Genomic DNA, 6,571 nt, shown 5'->3' with positions numbered 1-6,571 from the left:
GGATTACCTGTTACCCATATGTGACATGTTACCAATTCTAACCCTAAATAAATAAATAATATGTTCATCTCCTCAAACACCCAACCCAATTTCTTTTTTCATTCTCCCTCTACGTTTCCAGTTCTCTTTTTTCATCCATAGATGTTCGTTGTAATTGAGGCTCATCGGTGTAAAATACTAAATTCTCGTTGTTTTAGGCACTCTACTTTGTGTATAGATCAACCGTCGATTCGTTTGACCTAGTGTCTCCGGCGTAAACAATGTTAGACGTCTTTGCGGTCGCTCGTTTCCTCAGGTCTATCTCTCTTTATCTTCTGTTCTAATATATCGCGATGTTTCTTTAGGCAGTTTGATATAGGTTTAATTTGGAGGTTCCTTCTTTCTGATTGTTCATCTAGATGTAAGGATTTTGTTATATGTTTATTTTGGAGGTTCATTTTTTCCGATTGTTCATTTAGATCTAGGCTTCCAGGCTCTTTTTTTAACTGATCATGTTGTAAATGGAACCGATCTAGCTTTGGTTATTCCTGTTCAATTCGTAACCATTGTTTGTGCTGGTGTATGAGTAATTGAAGTTACTGTTTGAGTGTTGAAATTTCATATAATCATTGAAGTTACTGTTGGAAAATTCTAAGTTATGCATTATGATTCACAGGGCAATTCATTCCTCAATGGACAATAATTCTATAGATAAAGGTAGTGACATAATTGATGTTGACGTTGACTTTAATGTCAATGATTTTCCAATTTCCGGGTAAAGTATTGACTCAACATGTGTTGATCTTCATACTTTAGATTCAAATGTTGATGAAATGACATCAAAGGGTAAACAAATTGTTAAGAATAAAAGAAAGTTGAGATCAATAGTATGGAACTATTTTGATGTTTTACCTGTAACAACGGATGACAAAAGACGTCGTTCGAAATGTAAGAAGTGTGAGAATGTGTATCTTTGTGATAGTAAGAAACATGAAAAAAACATCAAACAAATTGCGTGAGATGAAACACTACGAATATAGGTCAATTGATTTTGTCTCAAGAAAGTGGTTTGGAAAGTCAGTTTGATCAAGGTACATTTCTAGGCTTGTTAACAACAACAATTATTTTACATGTTTTGCCATTTCAGTTTGTTGAGTACGATGGTATTCGTACATTAATCAAATATATTTGCCCGTCAGCGCATGTTACTACGAAAAATACAGTGATAGCTCGTGCGCTAAAATTGTATGAAAGTAACAAATCGAGGTTGAAATCCATGTTAGAACGTTGTCCTGGTAGAATTTCTTTGACCACTGATTTGTGGACTTCATTTGCTAATGATGGCTATATATATTTGACGACACACTACATAAATAATGATTGGGAGTTACACAAAGTAATTTTGAATTTCATTTTCATGGCTCCACCTCATTCCGGTGTCGCGTTAGTTGAGAAGATATGTTCGATGATTTCTGATTAGGGCATTGAGAATAAAATTTTCTCGTTGAGTTTGGATAATGCTTCTTCGAATACTGTCTATGTGGGAGTTTTAAGATCTCAGCTGAACATGAGAGATGCTTTGTTGTGTAATGGGGAATTCTTTCATTTGCATTGTTGTGCACATATATTATATCTTGTTGTGTAAGAAGAATTGAAAGAGATTGATGATTCAATTAAACAAAATCAGAGAAAGTGTTAAGTATATAAGGGATCACAGATGAGAAAGGAAAAATTCATTGAATGTATTAAAATTATGTCTCTTGATTCCAAAAAATATTTGAGACAAGATATGCCTATAAGGTGGAATTCTACTTATATGATGCTTGAAAGTGCTATTGTTTTTAGACGTGCATTTTGTCATTTGGAGTTGAGTGACTCGGATTACAAACATTGTCCTTCAGCAAATGACTAAGAAAAGGTTGAAAAGATTTGTAAGTTCTTGTCTGTGTTCTATGATCTGACTACTATGTTTTTTGGAACAAACTATCCCACCTCAAACTTATACTTTCCTGGAGCATTTGTGGTGTATTTCACATTGAAATAAGGATCTGAAAGTTTGGACTCATACGTTCGATCAATGACAAATAGGATGCTGGAAAAGTTTGGAAAATATTGGTCAGACTTTGTTTTGATATTAGCTATTGTCATTACTTTAGATCCACGATATAAGTTTAAATTTGTGGAGTTTTATTTTAAGAAATGTTACCTAGACAAGAGTTCTATTGAAATCAGTAAGGTTCAAAACAAATTGTTAACTCTTTTTAATGAGTGCGAGGATAAGTCTTCTGGTGCGTCTTCTTCATCCAAAGGGGGTCTTTCTGAAAAAGGTTCATCATTACATCATAATGTGACACGTGGGTTGTTCACGGTAAAAATATATTATTTTTTTGAAGGAATTATTTTTTTGTTCTTTGTTTATACCTTATTCAATGATTAATATATTTACTCTTAACTTAATATAGGAGTTTGATTCTTTTGAGAGTGACATACTTGAAGTGAAAAATCAAAAAACGCAATTGGATAAGTACCTAGAGGAACCAAGGGTTGATAGAAACTCCAATATTGAAATATTGAAGTTTTGAAAAGCTAAGCAATATCGATATCCACAGGATGCTGCTATGGCTTGTGATGTGCTTGGCCTTCCGATATCCACGGTAGCATCGGAGTCCGCATTTAGTATTGGAGGGAGAGTATTGGATCAATATTGAAGTAGTCTTAAACCAAATACCGTGGAGGCACTTATTTGCAATCGAGATTGGATTAACAATTTAAAAGGTTAGTTGGTTCATTTATGTTTAATTCGTGTTTTTATATGGACTTATGATTATATGATTAAATTTTAGAATCTAGTGAAGTGAGGATTGAAGAACTTACTGAGGATATTACAAGAGTAAGCATTGATCAAGACAAGTCTTCACTTGAAAATGCGAATAATGTTGGTAAGTTAAAAGGGTTTTAGCTTTTTAGGATAGTTTTCAAATAAATTTAATTTTAAATGATATTTTAAATGTGAATATTTGTGTCAGGAAATGTTTCTACCAACTAGTGGAATGGGAATGGGATATTACAAGTTACAACTTAAAAGATGAAGATATCATATTGGAGACAACTCGATCGAGATAGATGTAATACATTTCTTTGTGTAATAATTCTTGTTAAAACATTGATGCTTATTTTTATTATGTACTTATGTGGAGACTGGAGAACATTGTTTGCGTTAATGGGTGAATTTTTTTTAACGTGTATTTACGGGTCCGTGACAAGAATTTAAAGAAAATTCATGTTTTTTCGTGTCGAATCGTGTCGTATATACGTTGACCCAAAATTAATTTCGTGTATAACGGCTCGTGTCGTGTCAACCCATTAATAAATAGTTCATGTTTGGGTTAAAAGGGTAGACACGATAAGTTTAATGGGTCGTGTATGGGTTGACCCATAATGGGTCGTGTGCCATGAAGTACACGATACGAAACACGACCCGTTACCCAAATTGCCACCCCTACTTCAATACATGTTGTAATTTAACTTATGAATTCAAATTGAAATTTATATATTCCAATTTGACCAGTTTATATATTGTCCAATTGTTCAATATTTTGATTGAAAAACGATCATAAGATCACTTATAAGAAAATTTTAAGTATTTTCGATTCAGAAAAATTATTTCATACTAATTATTGACATTTTTAATTATAACAAAATTAACATAAATTCTATTAACAAAATTTTCTCATAAAATCTTATAATAGTCAAAATATTCAAAAGATCTCAAACAAACAAAATAGTTTTGAACAACAAAGCTGAAATAGAAAATTGGAAATGGATGATTTGCATCTAGTTGATCTTTTTATTGGGCATCACTGCAATTATGTAAAAAATATTCTTTTTAAGATACAAATTAAATATAGACAAAATTTGAAAACAAAAACCTGGTTGTTGTGTCTACATTTATTCTTCCTAACAACTCGAGGATGAATACTTCAGTCAGCCATCAATATCATCAAAATAAAAAATCAAATACAAATGATTAATTTTCCTTTTACAGTGCTATAACTCAAATAAAAAATATAAACTTTCATATAAGCAGATCAATCATATAAGAAGAAACATCTAATACAAGAAGATAAGAAAAAGAATCATAAGATCCGCACATCTAATATTATACTTAGAGTTCTAATAATGTACTACCAGTCTACAAATGATGAATATTGCAATAATCAAAACAAAAAGACATAAAAAAGGTAGAAAAATATCTTAAGTAGATTCATTTTCGCATAAACTGAAAGATGACAACTCGAGGATGAATACTTCAGTCAGTCATCAATACCATCAAAAGAAAAAACCTAATACAAATGATTAATTTTCCTTTTACAATATATAACTCAAACAAAAAAGTATAAAACTTTCATATAAGCAGATCAACCATATAAAAAGAAATATCTAATACAAGAAGATAAGAAGAAGAATCACATGATCCGCACATCTAATATTATACTTAGAGTTCTAACAATGTACTATCAACGATGAATATTGCAATAATCAAAACAAAAAAGATAGAAAAATACCTTAAGTAGATTCATTTTCGCATAAAGTGAAAGATGACAACTCGAGGATGAATACTTCAGTCAGCCATCAATACCATAAAAAAACAAATACAAATGATTAATTTTCCTTTTACAATACTAATGCTCAAACAAAAAAAGTATAAAACTTTCATATAAGAAGATCAACCATATAACATCTACTATAAGAAGATAAGAAGAATAATCACAAGATGCACACATCTAATATTATACTTAGAGTTCTAACAATGTACTACCAATGATGAATATAGCAATAATCAAAACAAAACAAAAATATAAAAAAGGTAGAAAAATACCTTAAGTATATTCATTTTCGCATAAAATAGAAGATGACAACTCGAGGATGAATATTTCAGTCAACCATCAATACCATCAAAAGAGAAAACCAAATACAAATGATTAATTTTCTTTTTACAGTACTATAACTAAAAAAAACATAAAATTTTCATATAAGTAGATCAATAAGAAGAACACATAATACAAGAAGATAAGAAAAGAATAACAAGATCCACACATCTAACATTATACTTAGAGTTCTAACTATGTACTACTAATGATGAATATTGCAATAATCAAAACAAAAAGTCATACAAAAAGGTAGAAAAATACCTTAAGTAGATTCATTTTCACATAAAGTGGAAAATGTCTCGACAGTTCCTCTGTCAACCAACAAAGATTCCAACTTATTTATTTGTGCTTGCATCTTTTCTTGATTAGCAACCATCCTCTTCAATTCTTGATTTATATCATTAATCTCATAAATATTGGTTTTATCAACCAAGGAAAAGTCAACCGTCCTTAAAGATTTTCGATACGCTTGAAGATTCAATCCTCTCATACGTCCATATGTATCAGGACCAATCACTTGTGAGTATATATATCACTATGAAAAGCTCTTATGTCTTGTTCTCTAAAGGTGTTTGGGTTAACTTATTTTTAATTGATTCCTAAATGCATTAAATTTAACGTTAATACATTTTTAAACGGATATAAAATGTATACGCATAACATATTTACCGCAGCTCAAAATGAATTGTCATATGAAGGTATTCCATCTTTACGAGCTTTATGTATTTCGAGAAATATATGAGCTCTTGAGTGCTCCAATCCAGAACTTGCCTAAAACAATACAAGCAATATAGGTTAATAGAATAAATTATTGTTGTCATAATTCATACCATTTCACGAGCAAAACTTATAGATCCAGATGTATGCGACATCTTCTGTTTCTCTCGACATCTTTTGTTGATATAAATATTTCTCTAAACAATAAAAATTATAAATTTTATTTATATAATCAATCACTATAAATATAAAATCATAATGTCATATCATGTTTTTATCTAAGTACCAAAAATTGACAAGGAAATTCCAGTGTACATTTGGAGTCTCACATTAGTGGAAAATGAGGTTTTGGTAACGAATGTTAGTAACTGCGCTATAGCGCCCTTACTGAAAACTTTTATTAGTAACGGATTAATATATCCGTTACTCATATTAAAATATCAGTAACGGCCATTTAAAACTGTTACTGATAAAGATTTTCAGTAACGGTCATAAGGAATAGCCATTACAAATACTGATGTTTTTATTCTTCTTTTTCAAAATGAGAATATCAGTAACGGTTTTAAGGATAACCGTTACTGATATGCATTCATTTAAAAAATTTCACAAGAGGTATTAGTAACGGTTTTCGAAAACCCTTACTGATATATACATTTGTAACGGTTATACTAAAATCGTTACTAATATCTAATAGTTATCAGTAACGGTTATCCTTAAAACCGTTACTGATATGCACTCAGTTAAATTTTTTCACAAAAGATAACAGTAACGGTTTTCGAAAATCCTTACTGATATATACATTTGTAACGGTTATACTAAAACCGTTACTAATATCTAAGAGATTAGTTTCCCAAATCACATTGAAATTCAGTAGAAGTGTCTTCTGTCGCCCGTCTTCCGAGCATACGAAACCCTAGGGAGCGATCTATAGTTGTTCTTCAGAA

At 30.7% G+C, this 6,571-nt stretch overlaps 1 long non-coding RNA gene across 1 annotated transcript; it reads left to right on the top strand.

Moving 5' to 3' along the window:
- The first annotated feature begins 515 nt into the window (after window positions 1–515).
- On the top strand, window positions 516–2,907 carry LOC124922085. The gene is made up of 3 exons (XR_007097752.1): window positions 516–2,347; window positions 2,442–2,754; window positions 2,823–2,907. It is a non-coding gene; the product is annotated as an uncharacterized LOC124922085 (long non-coding RNA).
- Window positions 2,908–6,571: the final 3,664 nt, after the last annotated feature.

The sequence above is a fragment of the Impatiens glandulifera genome, chromosome 1 (genome assembly GCF_907164915.1).
Source record: "Impatiens glandulifera chromosome 1, dImpGla2.1, whole genome shotgun sequence".
NCBI lineage: Eukaryota > Viridiplantae > Streptophyta > Magnoliopsida > Ericales > Balsaminaceae > Impatiens > Impatiens glandulifera.
The sequence above is the reverse complement of the archived record's forward strand: the minus strand, read 5'-3'. Positions and strand labels throughout refer to the sequence as shown.